At 37.8% G+C, this 20,260-nt stretch overlaps 1 long non-coding RNA gene across 1 annotated transcript in view; it reads left to right on the forward strand.

Moving 5' to 3' along the window:
- The window catches only part of LOC122757825, a 52,911-nt gene extending 33,341 nt beyond the window's left edge, over positions 1-19,570 (forward strand). The window contains exon 4 of the long non-coding RNA XR_006357990.1: positions 19,514-19,570. This is a non-coding gene — a long non-coding RNA (uncharacterized LOC122757825). The remainder of the gene's footprint in view (positions 1-19,513) is intronic.
- The last annotated feature ends 690 nt before the right edge of the window (positions 19,571-20,260 follow it).

The following is a 20,260-nucleotide window of genomic DNA, read 5'->3' on the forward strand; positions in this document are numbered from 1 at the left end:
GAGAAGAAACTGTTTTTGGACCGATTCGATACGATCCTGATACAGTTTATGTTGCGGAGACCATACGACAGAGCATTACTCTAGGATAGGACGCACAAGCGAAGTAAATAAGCGCTTGGTAATAAAAGGATCTTTAAATTCCTTAGACCAACGTTTAATAAAGCCAAACACACTTTTGGGTTCATTAATGATGGTAGAAATATGAAGATTAAAGTTAAGTTTACAGTCAAAGAACACACCAAGATCTTTGACTGTAAAGATGCGTCGTAAGGAAATATTGCTAATTTTATAATCAACAGTTAGAGGAACGGTACGACTGAAGGTCATTGTCATACACTTTGAGCAATTTAGGTCAAGCTGGTTTGCCACACACCAAAGTTGAAATGCATTTAGGTCATCTTGAAGGTGAAGATGTCCATTTGCCCTGGAGTATGGAAGGCAAAGTTTTACATCATCGGCATACATAAATATAGTGGAATACGAGATACAACTAGGAAGGTCATTTATAAAAAGGGAAAAGAGCAATGGGCCCAAATGGCTACCCTGAGGTACACCAGACGAAACAAAGATAAGTTTAGACATAGCTGTTCTCAGCAAGACTCTTTGGGTTCTACCCGTTAAATAGGATGAAATCCAAGAGACAAGACTGGGTGAAAATCCTAAGCGTTCAAGCTTAAGAATTAGTATGTGATGATGTACTGAGTCAAATGCTTTACTGAAGTCCGTATAAATAACATCGGTTTGCATTTTTTTGGAAAAGCTGTCATTAACAAGCGAAGTGAACTCAAGTAAATTAGAGGACGTAGATCGATTTTGAACAAAACCATGTTGAGATGGTTGAATAATCGATTTGCAAAAATGCTGCAAGGCCGATGTTATGATTTTCTCAAATAACTTCGGAATAGCAGATAATTTCGCGATGCCTCTATAATTGGAAATATCAGATCTTCCACCTTTTTTATATAAGGGAATGATGAAAGATTCTTTCCAAATTGAAGGGAACACAGAAGTATCCAAGGACAAGTTAAACAATTTTAGTAATTGTGACTGAAGAGAAACACTGCACTCTTTAATCACACAACTAGGAATATTATCAGCACCAGGAGGGAAAGATGATTTCAATGTCCTAATGGCTGCAGCCAGAGAGGATGCAGTAACTTTGGGAGTATTTATAGATCCATATTCAGGAAGAGAATATGGATATGAGTTGCTGTAGAGATCAGCAGAAGAATAAGTGGATTGAAAAAAATCAGCAAATAGATCAGAGGAATCCTGATCGTTGCATGTTTTTTCACCTCCAAGGACAAATGAGGACGGCAAACCAGAGGATTTACGCTTCGAGTTTACAAATGAGAAAAATTGTTTGGGATCTCGAGTAAACTGACGTTTGCAAGTGTAAGATAATTCTCATAACAGCTAGAATTTAAAAGATTGAAGTTTGACTTGGAAATGGAATATTTGGACCAGTCAATACTTGAACCAGACTTTTTGTAATTTTTAAAACATTTATTTTTAATGTTTGAAACTGGCGAAATAAGGCGGAGAGGGACTCAAACGTCCAGAATAGAGTTTAAGGTAGAATAAAAAAACGATGCTGCTAAATTAATATCAACCGACTCATATAAAATAGACCAGTCTGTTTAATTAATTAGTTCGTTAAGCATTTACGATAACAGCGACTAAGCTTAGAAGGCATTGGAGTAGTAGAGGGAGGATTATCGATAGTTAATAAAACCTCTAAAGTGGGGTGATATATATCCTCAGGTAAGGAGAAAGGAGTTGATCTCGCGACATTAATGAGCGAATCATGATTAACAAACACAAGATCAAGAGTGCGATTAAGATGGTTTGAAATAGAGACATAGACAAGTTAAACAATTCATCAAAAAGATAGTGATCAATTGTCGGAATAAAGTAATTTGCATTACAAGTTGAAGACCAAGAAGTGTTCGGAATATTAAAATCACCCAACACAAGAAGACAATCTCTATCATTTACATGTTCATTAACTTGTTTAATACAATTTATGTGGTGAGCATAAACTTGTACATCAGAAGAGGGAGGGATATAAGAACATGTGATAAACAATTCAGAGTGGATAATGGACTTAACCGCAATTAACACCCCACCACCTCTGCGCGACGAACGGTCGAGTCTATAAATAGTGAAATTACTTGAAAGAATTTCACTATTATGAATATTACTACTTAGCCATGTTTCAGTGAAAGCGATAATATCATATTGTACACTGAAACTATGTAAGAAAAGACTTTTAAGTTTTGAGTTTAAGCCACGTACATTTTGATAAATCAGGGACAGCTGAGAAAAGGTTTGTAAGTAATTTAGTTTTTTGGTACAACGTTTGATGAAGATTGCACCGAAGGTAAATTTACTGAAATAGGCATCGATCTGTTACGATTTTTGGGTTTAAATTCATGAACAACTCCATGAGGTAGCCAGAAATTAGGGTCACAAAGGGTTTTAAAGTATTCTACAGGCACATTGATTTTGAACGAAGCAATTTCACGCGGTGTCGCGAAACTAAACTTCGATATAAAAACATTAGCCGGAATCTTATTTGAGATAAAAGCCGATACTGCCTCAATGGTAGTGTCAGATGAAAGCCTAGATAAGAAAACTTGCTTTCTAGGAGAGACAAAATATAAGGTAATGCTAGGAGAGGCTGACTTATTGACACTCTTTGTTTGAGCAACAATAGAAGTAGCATCCAAATTTGGGACAGGGGCTTGAGTTTCAATAGAAGCCTCAATAGGAGAAACAGATATGGGACAAGGTGAAGGAGGATCTAGAGATTTGGGAGCCGACGACAAAACAGAAGCGCAAGGTGAGGGAGGAGCAAGCGAATTAGGTGACGGTACTATTACAGAAGGAGTTACCGACAACAAAGGAGTCTCCAATTGAGAGAGAGGACTTTCAAAGCCATACTGATTTAAGATTTCCTCAGCAGCAGCCATGTCACTGGTCAACTGCATAGAAATCTTCTTCAGTTTTAAAAATTGAGCCCTCACAGCACTATACATTTTAGAAAAGTTTATTTTTTTTTCCAAGCAAATCGGACAAGACCAGCGTATGCCTCCACTACCAGCTTTAGTAAAAGACATAATCTTGTCATATTCACGCCCAGTAAGACCTGCACACTTAGTATGCATCATGTTATCACACAGCCAGCAACTTATAAATTGCGCTTGTGCAGAATCAACTGTTTGCCTGAAAGTGCAAGCTTTTTTGCAGCAACTCATATTGGCAATTGGGATAGATCACAAAATTACTGAATGTAAACAGAAATGTAAAAACCAAGAGAGATATAAATGTGTTGAGAGCGAGTCCAACAACAAACAGCCGTTACAGAGCGCAACGAAAATATATGTTGAGAGAGCGAGTCAACAACAAAAACAGCCGTTACAGAGCAGATCAAAAGTCCTCAGCGGGAGAGTATACTTGCACACCACAAAAATCAAAGATTCAAGAGAGGCAAATACAACAACCGTAGATAGTGAGAGCAACTTATGCACACACTCACAACAAACTTAGAAATACTGAACTGGGGAGAGCGCCAACAAATAGAAACACTAAAGCAAAAATGCAAATAATGAAATTAATGAACCGACACTGCACACAAAGCTTCACAAATTAAACAAGTAAGAAAGCTCTAGTCGAGACTGCTCGACTACGAGATCCCCTGAACCCTTGGAGCAATAGATATTTCAATACTTTTTCGCGACTTTCAGCTTACACAAGAAACACACACACACACACACACACACGCACGTACGCACACACAGGTATACATACACACACACGCATACAGACACACATACTCACACACACGCATACAGACACAAACGCATACACACACACACATACACACACACATACACATACAAGCAACCACGCATGGGCTGCAGTGTGCGCTTACTATGAGAACTTAATTGTTTAATAACTTTTTTTATGGACGTACGATCTTCATGAAACTTTTAGATTATGATTATAACATGAATATGCATGAATTGCTAAAGCACAAGTCTCTAGTATTTGAAATACGCTTTTTACAAAAGTGAGGGTGAGGGGGTGAATTTAGAGGTGGGGGGTAAATTTTAACAAAAACCGAAATTGTATAAATTGCATATAAGCATACATTACAAATTTGGAGACTCTAGCAATAAAGGTGTAGAAGATATAATTTTATAACTGGGTTTCGATAAGGTTTTTTTATCGATAAAAAAAGATCGAGATGAGTTATCGATTTTTAATGATAAACTTGATATGCGCGCTGTAATTACGGACATTTAAAAAAAAATTTGAAGTCTCTAGCTCTTATATCTTCTGAAATCGACGCGTTCATACATACGGACAGACGGACAGACCGACAGACGGACAGACGGACAGACAGACGGACAGGGCCAAATCAACTCAGCTCGTCACCCTGATCAAGAATATATATACTTTGTGGGGTCTGCCACGCCTCCGTCTCCCTGTTACATACTTTTAACAAAACCATTATACCCTGATTTCCCATTTTCAATGGGTTCAGGGTATAACAAGTAAGAAGACTCTAGTCGAGACTGCTCGACTAGGAGATACCCTGAACCCTCTAATCTGATATTCTAATCAGTCTGCACTGCTTTTCGATACACATACATACACACACACGTATTAGAATGCGCTCTGCTAACTGCGCTTGGGCTGCGCTGTAGTGTAGGTAACATTATAAGAATTTATTTGTTGAATAATTTAATTTCTATACGTACAATCTTAATGTAAGTTTCAGGGCGTAATTATATGGTGAAAATGTATGTACATTCCAAAGCACATGTTTCTAGTACTTGAAATACGCTTTTTACAAATGTGAGGGTTAGGGGGTGGATATAAGGGTGGGGGTAAATTACAACAAAAATCGAAATTATATATAAAATACATATAAGTCTACATTTAAAATTTGCAAGCTCTAGCTCTAAAGGTGTAGGAGATATAATTAAATAACTAGCTTTCGATAAGGTTTTTGATCGATAATAAAATATCGGGAGTAGTTATCGATATATAAAGAAAAACTTGATATGCGCGTGATATACACGGACCTAGGGAAAAAAAATTTCAAGTCTCTAGCTCTTATATCTTCTGAAATCGACGCGTTCATACATACGGACGGACGGACGGACGGACGGACAGACAGACGGACAGGGCCAAATCGACTTAGCTCGTCGCGCTGATCAAGAATACTTTGTGGGGTCTGCCACGCCTCCTTCTGCCTGTTACATACTTTTAACAAAACCATTATACCCTGATTTCCCATTGAAAATGGGTTCAGGGTATAAAAACGTGATAATATTTATTAAAATTAACACAAAGAACATGAAACGCACTGTGCAAAGAATAATCCTTAGTGCACACAGGTAATGAAGCGGACGATAGTGTCTAGTTGCTCGGGACGAAACCAAAAAATTTAGACGACCCAACAAAGAGGACGAATCAGAAAAACAATTCCTAAAATTGTTCTGCGATTGGTTAGCGATGGAAGATTAATTAGCTGGAGCCTACTATGATAAGACGGTAATCGTAAATTACTGTCCCATCTAAGGTCTCTTAAGGCAAAGAGAAGAAACTGTTTTTGGACCGATTCGATACGATCCTGATACAGTTTATGTTGCGGAGACCATACGACAGAGCAATACTCTAGGATAGGACGCACAAGCGAAGTAAATAAGCGTTTGGTAATAAAAGGATCTTTAAATTCCTTAGACCAACGTTTAATAAAGCCAAACACACTTTTGGGTTCATTAATGATGGTAGAAATATGAAGATTAAAGTTAAGTTTACAGTCAAAGAACACACCAAGATCTTTGACTGTAAAGATGCGTCGTAAGGAAATATTGCTAATTTTATAATCAACAGTTAGAGGAACGGTACGACTGAAGGTCATTGTCATACACTTTGAGCAATTTAGGTCAAGCTGGTTTGCCACACACCAAAGTTGAAATGCATTTAGGTCATCTTGAAGGTGAAGATGTCCATTTGCCCTGGAGTATGGAAGGCAAAGTTTTACATCATCGGCATACATAAATATAGTGGAATACGAGATACAACTAGGAAGGTCATTTATAAAAAGGGAAAAGAGCAATGGGCCCAAATGGCTACCCTGAGGTACACCAGACGAAACAAAGATAAGTTTAGACATAGCTGTTCTCAGCAAGACTCTTTGGGTTCTACCCGTTAAATAGGATGAAATCCAAGAGACAAGACTGGGTGAAAATCCTAAGCGTTCAAGTTTAAGAATTAGTATGTGATGATGTACTGAGTCAAATGCTTTACTGAAGTCCGTATAAATAACATCGGTTTGCATTTTTTTGGAAAAGCTGTCATTAACAAGCGAAGTGAACTCAAGTAAATTAGAGGACGTAGATCGATTTTGAACAAAACCATGTTGAGATGGTTGAATAATCGATTTGCAAAAATGCTGCAAGGCCGATGTTATGATTTTCTCAAATAACTTCGGGATAGCAGATAATTTCGCGATGCCTCTATAATTGGAAATATCAGATCTTCCACCTTTTTTATATAAGGGAATGATGAAAGATTCTTTCCAAATTGAAGGGAACACAGAAGTATCCAAGGACAAGTTAAACAATTTTAGTAATTGTGACTGAAGAGAAACACTGCACTCTTTAATCACACAACTAGGAATATTATCAGCACCAGGAGGGAAAGATGATTTCAATGTCCTAATGGCTGCAGCCAGAGAGGATGCAGTAACTTTGGGAGTATTTATACATCCATATTCAGGAAGAGAATATGGATATGAGTTGCTGTAGAGATCAGCAGAAGAATAAGTGGATTGAAAAAAATCAGCAAATAGATCAGAGGAATCCTGATCGTTGCATGTTTTTTCACCTCCAAGGACAAATGAGGACGGCAAACCAGAGGATTTACGCTTCGAGTTTACAAATGAGAAAAATTGTTTGGGATCTCGAGTAAACTGACGTTTGCAACGTGTAAGATAATTCTCATAACAGCTAGAATTTAAAAGATTGAAGTTTGACTTGGAAATGGAATATTTGGACCAGTCAATACTTGAACCAGACTTTTTGTAATTTTTAAAACATTTATTTTTAATGTTTGAAACTGGCGAAATAAGGCGGAGAGGGACTCAAACGTCCAGAATAGAGTTTAAGGTAGAATAAAAAAACGATGCTGCTAAATTAATATCAACCGACTCATATAAAATAGACCAGTCTGTTGAATTAATTAGTTCGTTAAGCATTTACGATAACAGCGACTAAGCTTAGAAGGCATTGGAGTAGTAGAGGGAGGATTATCGATAGTTAATAAAACCTCTAAAGTGGGGTGATATATATCCTCAGGTAAGGAGAAAGGAGTTGATCTCGCGACATTAATGAGCGAATCATGATTAACAAACACAAGATCAAGAGTGCGATTAAGATGGTTTGAAATAGAGACATAGACAGGTTAAACAATTCATCAAAAAGATAGTGATCAATTGTCGGAATAAAGTAATTTGCATTACAAGTTGAAGACCAAGAAGTGTTCGGAATATTAAAATCACCCAACACAAGAAGACAATCTCTATCATTTACATGTTCATTAACTTGTTTAATACAATTTATGTGGTGAGCATAAACTTGTACATCAGAAGAGGGAGGGATATAAGAACATGTGATGTATAATGAGCACGATGGGAGAGTTAATTTAACCGCTATAATCTCCACATCATGAAGGGACGAAAAGGTAAACAATTCAGAGTGGATAATGGACTTAACCGCAATTAACACCCCACCACCTCTGCGCGACGAACGGTCGAGTCTATAAATAGTGAAATTACTTGAAAGAATTTCACTATTATGAATATTACTACTTAGCCATGTTTCAGTGAAAGTGATAATATCATATTGTACACTGAAACTATGCAAGAAAAGACTTTTAAGTTTTGAGTTTAAGCCACGTACATTTTGATAAATCAGGGACAGCTGAGAAAAGGTTTGTAAGTAATTTAGTTTTTTGGTACAACGTTTGATGAAGATTGCACCGAAGGTAAATTTACTGAAATAGGCATCGATCTGTTACGATTTTTGGGTTTAAATTCATGAACAACTCCATGAGGTAGCCAGAAATTAGGGTCACAAAGGGTTTTAAAGTATTCTACAGGCACATTGATTTTGAACGAAGCAATTTCACGCGGTGTCGATATAAAAACATTAGCCGGAATCTTATTTGAGATAAAAGCCGATACTGCCTCAATGGTAGTGTCAGATGAAAGCCTAGATAAGAAAACTTGCTTTCTAGGAGAGACAAAATATAAGGTAATGCTAGGAGAGGCTGACTTATTGACACTCTTTGTTTGAGCAACAATAGAAGTAGCATCCAAATTTGGGACAGGGGCTTGAGTTTCAATAGAAGCCTCAATAGGAGAAACAGATATGGGACAAGGTGAAGGAGGATCTAGAGATTTGGGAGCCGACGACAAAACAGAAGCGCAAGGTGCGGGAGGAGCTAGCGAATTAGGTGACGGTACTATTACAGAAGGAGTTACCGACAACAAAGGAGTCTCCAATTGAGAGAGAGGACTTTCAAAGCCATACTGATTTAAGATTTCCTCAGCAGCAGCCATGTCACTGGTCAACTGCATAGAAATCTTCTTCAGTTTTAAAAATTGAGCCCTCACAGCACTATACATTTTAGAAAAGTTTATTTTTTTTTCCAAGCAAATCGGACAAGACCAGCGTATGCCTCCACTACCAGCTTTAGTAAAACACATAATCTTGTCATATTCACGCCCAGTAAGACCTGCACACTTAGTATGCATCATGTTATCACACAGCCAGCAACTTATAAATTGCGCTTGTGCAGAATCAACTGTTTGCCTGAAAGTGCAAGCTTTTTGCAGCAACTCATATTGGCAATTGGGATAGATCACAAAATTACTGAATGTAAACAGAAATGTAAAAACCAAGAGAGATATAAATGTGTTGAGAGCGAGTCCAACAACAAACAGCCGTTACAGAGCGCAACGAAAATATATGTTGAGAGAGCGAGTCAACAACAAAAACAGCCGTTACAGAGCAGATCAAAAGTCCTCAGCGAGAGAGTATACTTGCACACCACAAAAATCAAAGATTCAAGAGAGGCAAATACAACAACCGTAGATAGTGAGAGCAACTTATGCACACACTCACAACAAACTTAGAAAGACTGAACTGGGGAGAGCGCCAACAAATAGAAACACTAAAGCAAAAATGCAAATAATGAAATTAATGAACCGACACTGCACACAAAGCTTCACAAATTAAACAAGTAAGAAAGCTCTAGTCGAGACTGCTCGACTACGAGATCCCCTGAACCCTTGGAGCAATAGATATTTCAATACTTTTTCGCGACTTTCAGCTTACACAAGAAACACGCACACACACACACACACACACGCACGTACGCACACACAGGTATACATACACACACACGCATACAGACACACATACTCACACACACGCATACAGACACAAACGCATACACACACACACATACACACACACATACACATACAAGCAACCACGCATGGGCTGCAGTGTGCGCTTACTATGAGAACTTAATTGTTTAATAACTTTTTTTATGGACGTACGATCTTCATGAAACTTTTAGATTATGATTATAACATGAATATGCATGAATTGCTAAAGCACAAGTCTCTAGTATTTGAAATACGCTTTTTACAAAAGTGAGGGTGAGGGGGTGATTTTAGGGGTGGGGGGTAAATTTTAACAAAAGCCGAAATTGTATAAATTGCATATAAGCATACATTACAAATTTTGAGACTCTAGCAATAAAGGTGTAGAAGATATAATTTTATAACTGGGTTTCGATAAGGTTTTTATCGATAAAAAAGATCGAGATGAGTTATCGATTTTTAATGATAAACTTGATATGCGCGCTGTAATTACGGACATTTTAAAAAAATTTGAAGTCTCTAGCTCTTATATCTTCTGAAATCGACGCGTTCATACATACGGACAGACGGACAGACCGACAGACGGACAGACGGACAGACAGACGGACAGGGCCAAATCAACTCAGCTCGTCACCCTGATCAAGAATATATATACTTTGTGGGGTCTGCCACGCCTCCTTCTCCCTGTTACATACATTTCAACAAAACAATTATACCCTGATTTCCCATTGAAAATGGGTTCAGGGTATAAAAAGCAAATTATTAACAAGTACGAAGACTCTAGTCGAGACTGCTCGACTAGGAGATACCCTGAACCCTCTAATCTGATATTCTAATCAGTCTGCACTTCTTTTGGACACACATACATAAACACGCACGTATTACACGTGCGCTCTGCTAACTGCGCAGTAAGCAGCGACTGCGCTTGGGCTGCGCTGTATTGTGGGCAACATTATAAGAATTTATTATACCCTGAACCCATTTTCAATGGGAAATCAGGGTATATAAGTTCTCATAGTAAGCGCACACTGCAGCCCATGCGTGTTTACGCGTGGTTGCTTGTGTGTGTATGTGTTTGTGTATGTGTGTGTGTATGTGTGTGGGTGTGTATGCGTTTGTGTATGTATGCGTGTGTGTGTGTGTATGTGTATCTGTATGCGTGTGTGTGTATGTATGCCTGTGTTTGCGTACGTGCGTGTGTGTGTGTGTGTGTGCTTGTTTCTTGTTTCGATTTTTGTTGTAATTTACCCCCACCCCTATATCCACCCCCTCACCATCACCTTTGTAAAAGGCGTATTTCAAGTACTAGAGACAATTGCTTTGGAATGTACATACATTTTCACCATATAATTACGCCCTGAAACTTTCATAAAGATTGTACGTCTAGAAATTAAATTATTCAACAAATAAATTCTTATAATGTTACTACACTACAGCGCAGCCCAAGCGCAGTTAGCAGAGCGCATTCTAATACGTGTGTGTGTATGTATGTGTGTCGAAAAGAAGTGCAGACTGATTAGAATATCAGATTAGAGGGTTCAGGGTATCTCCTAGTCGAGCAGTCTCGACTAGAGTCTTCTTACTTGTTATACCCTGAACCCATTGAAAATGGGAAATCAGGGTATAATGGTTTTGTTAAAAGTATGTAACAGGCAGAAGGAGGCGTGGCAGACCCCACAAAGTATATATATTCTTGATCAGGGCGACGAGCTAAGTCGATTTGGCCCTGTCCGTCTGTCTGTCCGTCCGTCCGTCCGTCCGTCCGTATGTATGAACGCGTCGATTTCAGAAGATATAAGAGCTAGAGACTTGAAATTTTTTTCCTAGGTCCGTGTATATCACGCGCATATCAAGTTTTTCTTTTTATATCGATAACTACTCCCGATATTTTATTATCGATTAAAAACCTTATCGAAAGCTAGTTATTTAATTTATCTCCTATACCTTTAGAGCTAGAGCTTCCAAATTTTAACTGTAGACTTATATGTATTTTATATAATTTCGATTTTTGTTGTAATTTACCCCCCACCCCTATATCCACCCCCTCACCCTCACCTTTGTAAAAGGCGTATTTCAAGTACTAGAGACAATTGCTTTGGAATGTACATACATTTTCACCATATAATTACGCCCTGAAACTTTCATAAAGATTGTACGTCTAGAAATTAAATTATTCAACAAATAAATTCTTATAATGTTACTACACTACAGCGCAGCCCAAGCGCAGTTAGCAGAGCGCATTCTAATACGTGTGTGTGTATGTATGTGTGTCGAAAAGAAGTGCAGACTGATTAGAATATCAGATTAGAGGGTTCAGGGTATCTCCTAGTCGAGCAGTCTCGACTAGAGTCTTCTTACTTGTTATACCCTGAACCCATTGAAAATGGGAAATCAGGGTATAATGGTTTTGTTAAAAGTATGTAACAGGCAGAAGGAGGCGTGGCAGACCCCACAAAGTATATATATTCTTGATCAGGGCGACGAGCTAAGTCGATTTGGCCCTGTCCGTCTGTCTGTCCGTCCGTCCGTCCGTCCGTCCGTCCGTCCGTATGTATGAACGCGTCGATTTCAGAAGATATAAGAGCTAGAGACTTTAAATTTTTTTTCCTAGGTCCGTGTATATCACGCGCATATCAAGTTTTTCTTTAAATATCGATAAATACTCCCGATATTTTATTATCGATCAAAAACCTTATCGAATGCTAGCTATTTAATTATATCTCCTACACCTTTAGAGCTAGAGCTTCCAAATTTTAAATGTAGACTTATATATATTTTATATAATTTCGATTTTTGTTGTAATTTTCCCCCACCCTTATATCCACCCCCTCACCCTCACCTTTGTAAAAGACGTATTTCAAGTACTAGAGACTTGTGCTTTGGAATGTACATACATTTGAACATTATGATTATGTTCTGAAAGTTTCATTAAGATTGTACGTCTAGAAATTAAATTATTCAACAAATAAATTCTTATAATGTTGCCCACACTACAGCGCAGCCCAAGCTGTAAATTACAAAATCTTTGTATCCATTAACTTTATATACACCCCAATTTGAAGTCTCCAGGTCTAAAAGTGTTGAAATTAGGCTGAAAAAACAATGTCGATTTTACGATTATTCTCGATAAAAAAGTTGTCGGATGAGTTATCGAAAAAATAAAGCAAACTCGTACTGCCTATGGTATACACGAGAATGCATGCCAAATTTCAGCTCTCTAGCTCTTATATCTTCTGAGATCCTTTTGCTCATACGGACGGACGGACGGACGGACAGGGCTATATCGACTCAGCTCGTCGTCCTGATCAAGAATATATATACTTTATGGGGTCTGCGATGATTCCTTCTGCCTGTTACATACTTTTCACAAAACCATTATACCCTGATTTCCCATTTTCAATGGGTTCAGGGTATAACAAGTAAGAAAGCTCTAGTCGAGACTGCTCGACTACGAGATCCCCTGAACCCTTGGAGCAATAGATATTTCAATAATTTTTCGCGTCTTTCAGCTTACACAAGAAACACGCACACACACACACACACAGGCACGTACGCACACACAGGCATACACACACACACACACACACATACACACACACACGCATACACCCACAAACGCATACACACACATACACACACACATACACAAACACATACACACACAAGCACCCACGCATAAACACGCATGGGCTGCAGTGTGCGCTTACTATGAGAACTTAATTGTTTAATAACTTTTTTTATGGACGTACGATCTTCATGAAACTTTCAGATTATGATTATAACATATATGAATATGCATGTAATTGCCAAAGCACAAGTCACTAGTATTTGAAATACGCTTTTTACAAAAGTGAGGGTGAGGGGGTGAATTTAGAGGTGGGGGTAAATTTTAACAAAAACCGAATAAGGTTTTTTATCGATAAAAAAAAGATCGAGATGAGTTATCGATTTTTAATGATAAACTTGATATGCGCGCTGTAATTACGGACATTTTTAAAAAAATTTGAAGTCTCTAGCTCTTATATCTTCTGAAATCGACGCGTTCATACATACGGACAGACGGACAGACGGACAGACAGTCGGACAGGGTCAAATCAACTCAGCTCGTCACCCTGATCAAGAATATATATACTTTGTGGGGTCTGCCACGCCTCCTTCTCCCTGTTACATACATTTCAACAAAACCATTATACCGTGATTTCCCATTGAAAATGGGTTCAGGGTATAAAAACAAAACGCAAACGCAAAGCTTATCAGCAAACGCGCGACTAACAAAAATCTATCGCAAAAGCAAACAGAAACAAAAACAAACACACACCATAAACAGTTACACTGGGCAATAGCCCAAAAACAACAACCATGAACGAACCACCCGCTAGAAGCAAAACCTACAAACCACAAATAAACGAGCCAAAATACATTGTACTAAAACGGAACGACAACGAATCATTCGAAAAAAGTGTCACCCTTTATCATAAAAAGACCATAGACTATGCATGCGGAGGAGAAGTAGAAACATGTAAAAGAACAAGAGACGGCTCCCTGCTTATTAAAACTAAAAACAAACTGCAAGCACTGAAACTAATTGCACTAAAAAAAATGAATAATCTCGATATGACTGCAACAGAACACAAGACTTTAAATACAACCAAAGGCGTAATATATTGCAACGAACTACGAAACATATCTGAAAGAAAATCTGCTCAGAAGCAAAACACACAAATGATGGGGAACTCTGCAAAAATACGCTAAACTGCCTAAACTGCAAAAATAACCCCCAAATTGACCACCAACATAGCCCACTCGACCGTAAATTCCCCACCTTCCTTAAACAACAAGAGCTGCAATAAAAACCACCGAAAAAGTCGATCACAAAACCGCACTGGATATATATCACAACAGGCACAATCAACAATTGAGAAACAGCTATGCTAAAACTCTTGCACAACCAACGCCAAACACATCAACATCAACACAAAATTCAACCAATAGACAATGCTCACATACACAAATCATTACTACGCAGCAAACAGCAAGCACTCCATCTACGATCTTCCCCCTGGAGAAGGTACTCACAGAAATAAATAAAAGGCATCAACCAAATTCCACGGTAACAGAAGATATGGAAACAGACGGTAACCTTCCCCACACGGAAAACAAATCATATCTATCACAGTCAACTGAGGATCTAAAACTTAGAATATTTACCAAAGATAAATCTAGCCCACTAGCAACTAACTTTAAGCCCTCTAAACCAAAAACAAAATCAAAATCCACTAACAAAAACCTTCATAAAAACAAGTAAGAAAGTTCTAGTCGAGACTACTCGACTACGAGATCCCCTGAACCCTTGGAGTAATAGCTATTTCAATAATTTTTGGCGGCAGTGAGCGCTTAGTATGAGAACTTAATTGCTTAATAACTTTTTTCATGGACGTACGATCTTCATGAAACTTTTAGATTATGATTATGACATGGATATGCATGTAATTGCCAAAGCACAAGTCTCTAGTATTTGAAATACGCTTTTTACAAAAGTGAGGGGTGAGGGGGGTGAATTTAAGGGGGGGGGGTAAATTTTAACAAAAACCGAAATTGTATAAATTGCATATAGGCATACATTAAAATTTTGGAGACTCTAGCAATAAAGGTGTAGAAGATATAATTTTATAACTGGTTTTCGATAAGATTTTTTATCGATAAAAAAAGATCGGGATGAATTTTCGATTTTTAATGATAAACTTGATATGCGCGCTGTAATTACGAACATTTTAAAAAAAATTTGAAGTCTCTAGCTCTTATATCTTCTGAAATCGACGCGTTCATACATACGGACAGACGGACAGACGGACGGACGGACGGACAGACGGACAGACAGACGGACAGGGCCAAATCAACTCAGCTCGTCGCCCTGATCAAGAATATATATACTTTGTGGGGTCTGCCACGCCTCCTTCTGCCTGTTACATACATTTCAACAAAACCATTATACCCTGATTTCCCATTGAAAATGGGTTCAGGGTATAAAAACATAACTTCAACCGCACACCATCACCAGACAGTAGGTACCGTGGAACGAAGCCACAGAACACTTAACAAGTTCATACGATCTTACATATCAGTCGATAAGACAGATTGGGAAGTATGTTTAAGATACTTTGTGTATTGTTTTAACACAACACCCTCTATGGCACATGACTATTGTCCATATGAGCTCGTGCTCGGCAAAACGTCAAACTTGCCAAAAGATTTTAATAGCATAGATACAATAAAGCCACTTTATAATGTAAAACACTATGCTAAGGAATCAAAATTTAGACTAGAACAGGCATATAAGAGAGCTAGGATAATGCTAGAAACAAATAAGAACAAGTAACAAGACTCTAGTCGAGATGCTCGACTAGGAGATACCCTGAACCCTCTAATCTGATATTCTAATCAGTCTGCACTTCTTTTCGACACACATACATACACACGCACGTAGTAGAACGCGCTCTGCTAACTGCGCAGTAAGCAGCGACTGCGCTTGGGCTGCGCTGTAGTGTGGGCAACATTATAAGAATTTCTGTTGTTGAATAATTTAATCATATGGTACATTCTAAAGCACACGTCTCTAGTACTTGAAATACGCCTTTTACAATGGTGATGGCGAGGGGGTGGATTACAACAAAAATCGAAATTATATAAAATACATATAAGTCTACATTTAAAATTTGGAAGCTTTAGCTGTAAAGTTGTAGGAGATATAATTAAATAACTAGCTTTCGATAAGGTTTTTAATCGATAATAAAATATCGGGATTATTTATCAATATATAAAGAAAAACTTGATATGCGCGTGATATACACGGACCTAGGAAAAAAATTTCAAGTCTCTAGCTCTTATATCTTCTGAGATCGACGCGTTCATATATACGGACGGACAGACAGACGGACAGGGCCAAATCGACTCAGCTCGTCGCCCTGATCAAGAATATATATATACTTTGTGGGGTCTGCCACGCCTCCTTCTGCCTGTTACATACATTTCAACAAAACCATTATACCCTGATTTCCCATTGAAAATTGGTTCAGGGTATAAAAATAAAAAACAAGTAGTACATAAAGATAGATTAAAAATGTTTAATTCATAATCAATTAATTGCAAAAAAAAAAAAAAAAAAAAAAACCAAAAATAAAACTATAAACAAGTAAGAAAGCTCTAGTCGAGACTGCTCGACTACGAGATCCCCTGAACCCTTGGAGCAATAGATATTTCAATACTTTTTCGCGACTTTCAGCGCACACAAGAAACACGCACACACACACACACACACACGCATAAAGACACACATACACACACACACGCATACATACAAAAAACGCATACACACACACACACACACACATACACAAACAATTACATACATATACACACACACAAGCATAAACACGCATGGGCTGCAGTGTGCGCTTACTATGAGAACTTAATTGTTTAATAAGTTTTTTATGGACGTACGATCTTCATGAAACTTTTAGATTATGATTATAAAATGAATATGCATGTAATTGCCAAAGCACAAGTCTCTAGTATTAGAGATACGCTTTTTACAAAAGTGATGGTGAGGGGGTGAATTTAGAGGTGGGGGTAAATTTTAACAAAAACCGAAATTGTATAAATTGCATATAAGCATACAAGCATATATATACTTTGTGGGGTCTGCCACGCCTCCTTCTGCCCGTTACATACTTTTTCACAAAACCATTATACCCTGATTTCCCATTTTCAATGGGTTCAGGGTATAAAAAATCAAAATCAAGAACAGGAATGATCAACCTGCTTGATATAAGACACAAAAAAAAAAAAAAACCCCTGGATAAGTAATATAACTAAGAAAACAAGTAAGAAAGCTCTAGTCGAGACTACTCGACTACGAGATCCCCTGAACCCTTGGAGCAATAGCTATTTCAATAATTTTTCGCGTCTTACAGCTTACACAAGAAACACGCACACACACACGCGCACGCACAAACAGGCATACATACACATACACACACATACATACACACACACACACACACACACACACACACATACACAAACAATTACATACATATACACACACACAAGCATAAACACGCATGGGCGGCAGTGAGCGCTTACTATGAGAACTTAATTTCTTAATAACTTTTTTGTGGACGTACGATCATCATCATGAAACTTTTAGATTATGATTATGACATGGATATGCATGTAATTGCCAAAGCACAAGTCTCTAGTATTTGAAATACGCTTTTTACAAAAGTGAGGGTGAGGGGGTGAATTTAGAGGTGGGGGGGTAAATTTTAACAAAAACCGAAATTGTATAAATTGCATATAAGCATACATTAACAAGTAAGAAGGCTCCAGTCGAGACTGCTCGACTGGGAGATACCCTGAACCCTCCAAGCTGATATTCTAATCATTCTGCACTTCTTCTATGCACACATACATACACATGCACTTATAAGCACGCGCTCTGCTAACTGCGCAGTAAGCAGCGGCTACGCTTGGGCTGCGCTGCAATGTGGGCAATATTATGAGAATTTATTAGTTGAATAATTTCTCTTGTAGTAAGAGTATCTTTATGAAACTTTTAGAATGTGTTTATATAGTTAAAATGTGTGTACATTCCAAAGCACAAGTCTCTAGTACTTGAAATGCGTTTTTTACAAATTGGGGGCGAAGGGGGCGTGGTATCCAAAATCTGTAAATTACAAAATCTTTGTATCCATTAACTCTATATACAACGCAAATTTGAAGTCTCCTGGTTGAAAAGTGTTCAAATTAGGCTGAAAAAACAATGTCGATTTTTCGATTATTCTCGATAAAAAAGTTATCGGATGAGTTATCGAAAAAATAAAGCAAACTCGTACTGCCTATGATATACACGAGTATGCATGCCAAATTTCAGCTCTCTAGCTCTTATAACTTCTGAGATCCTTTTGCTCATACGGACGGACGGACGGACGGACGGACAGACGGACAGGGCTATATCGACTCAGCTCGTCGTCCTGATCAAGAATATATATACTTTATGGGGTCTGCGATGATTCCTTCTGCCTGTTACATACTTTTCACAAAACCATTATACCCTGATTTCCCATTTTCAATGGGTTCAGGGTATAATAACTCCAATAAAATTATGTTATTTTTCAAAAGGAGGGAGATGTAGTACGTCCACTTTATCAAATGTTCACTGTACTCAGTACCTTACATATTTACATATACAAAGAATGTCACAAATACATTGTTACAATTAAAGTGCAATATTCATACATAACTCGCAGTCACAACATAAGAGGTCATATGATCACTCTCAAGAGCATGTGCCTTAACAGAGTACTAACTCCGGTGAGTCGGCATATTTTACATGCGCGACTGTTTCGTAAACAAGTGGACACATTACGCCCTCTCCGTCTGCGACTCTCGCCAGACCCTTAAGCTAATACATAAACACTTATACCTAAGCATATATGTATATGTACGAAGCCGCTCCGCTGCTGGCGTAACCGGCAGCGCAGCTATGCGGCTCTAACCATAAGAATATATTCAATAAAGAACATTCGCAAAAGAAGTCTAAGAAGGCACTGACGTGCCATCGTAAATAAATGCTTTCTTTATTAAAACATTCGACAAATTATCCTCAACATACATACATACATATGTATGTGAGCACTTCACAAGATCGACCGAATGCAAATGCTGTGCTTCAAAATTGCTACAGGCAGCTAGAGCTACACACACAGGCATACAAATGCTCATAGTACATGTAGCAAGGGACAGTGTATGTGTGCATGCTCGTCGCGAAAGAATTTTCATTATGCGCACCAACGCTTTCATACCCTTAAAAATAAAGTATTTGAAGTACTGGAGACTTGTGGTTTTGAATGTGAACATATTTTGATCTATCATTAGGTTATCAAACTTTCACAAAACCAATATTTTCTTAAAAACGATGATCGATGATCACCAACTTCTTACTCGTTTAATATTAATATAATTCTTTTTATATATTTATAGTATCAATTGGAGGTGTTATCGGACTTTTTATTGGAGCATCTTTACTAAACATTATAGAGCTAATATCAATTTTTAGCTATAAGATATATAATTGTATAAATTAAAGTAATCTAAATATATGTAGCGGCTTGTATTTTTAATTATAAAATAAATAGCAACTTTTACTCTTACCCTCGTCTGATAAATTGTTAATATTATCCCGGTATCCTCACTATTGGCGTGAAAACGTTTGTTATAAAACATACACTACAGTGCAATACACTCCATAGCAACTCTTGGCCCAAATTCACATATATTCATTTGTTTAACTTAAATTTATACCTATATTCTTATATTTGGGACAAATCTAATTGCTTGCCTCTCTTGCATTTTAAAACCTCCTCTCTCCTTTCATGCATTATTCTGCACGCTCAGTTGAGTGAAATTTGTCACTTGCATTTTTCGTTCCGCTACTAAATCTTTTGCGTAATTTGGGTTTAACTCTGGCAGTGAATGTGATCATCATAAAGTTGTTGTTGATCGAATCATGTCTCTGGAGAGCCTTAAAACACAGCGCGCGAATACTCGCCGCAATATTAGCCGTATTCATAATATAGGCGATCCCATACTACGGGAAAGGAAATCTGCGCCACTTCAAGCTGAATTAAAGAGTCGCTTGGAAAATTTTAAGCAAGAAATGGTTTTGCAGATCCAAATTGAAAAGGAGTGTCCGACCGATATAGGACGTGCCGAACTGGAGGAGCTGTA

This window comes from Drosophila mojavensis, unplaced genomic scaffold (genome assembly GCF_018153725.1).
Source record: "Drosophila mojavensis isolate 15081-1352.22 unplaced genomic scaffold, ASM1815372v1 contig_82, whole genome shotgun sequence".
In the NCBI taxonomy this organism is placed as follows: Eukaryota; Metazoa; Arthropoda; class Insecta; order Diptera; family Drosophilidae; genus Drosophila; species Drosophila mojavensis.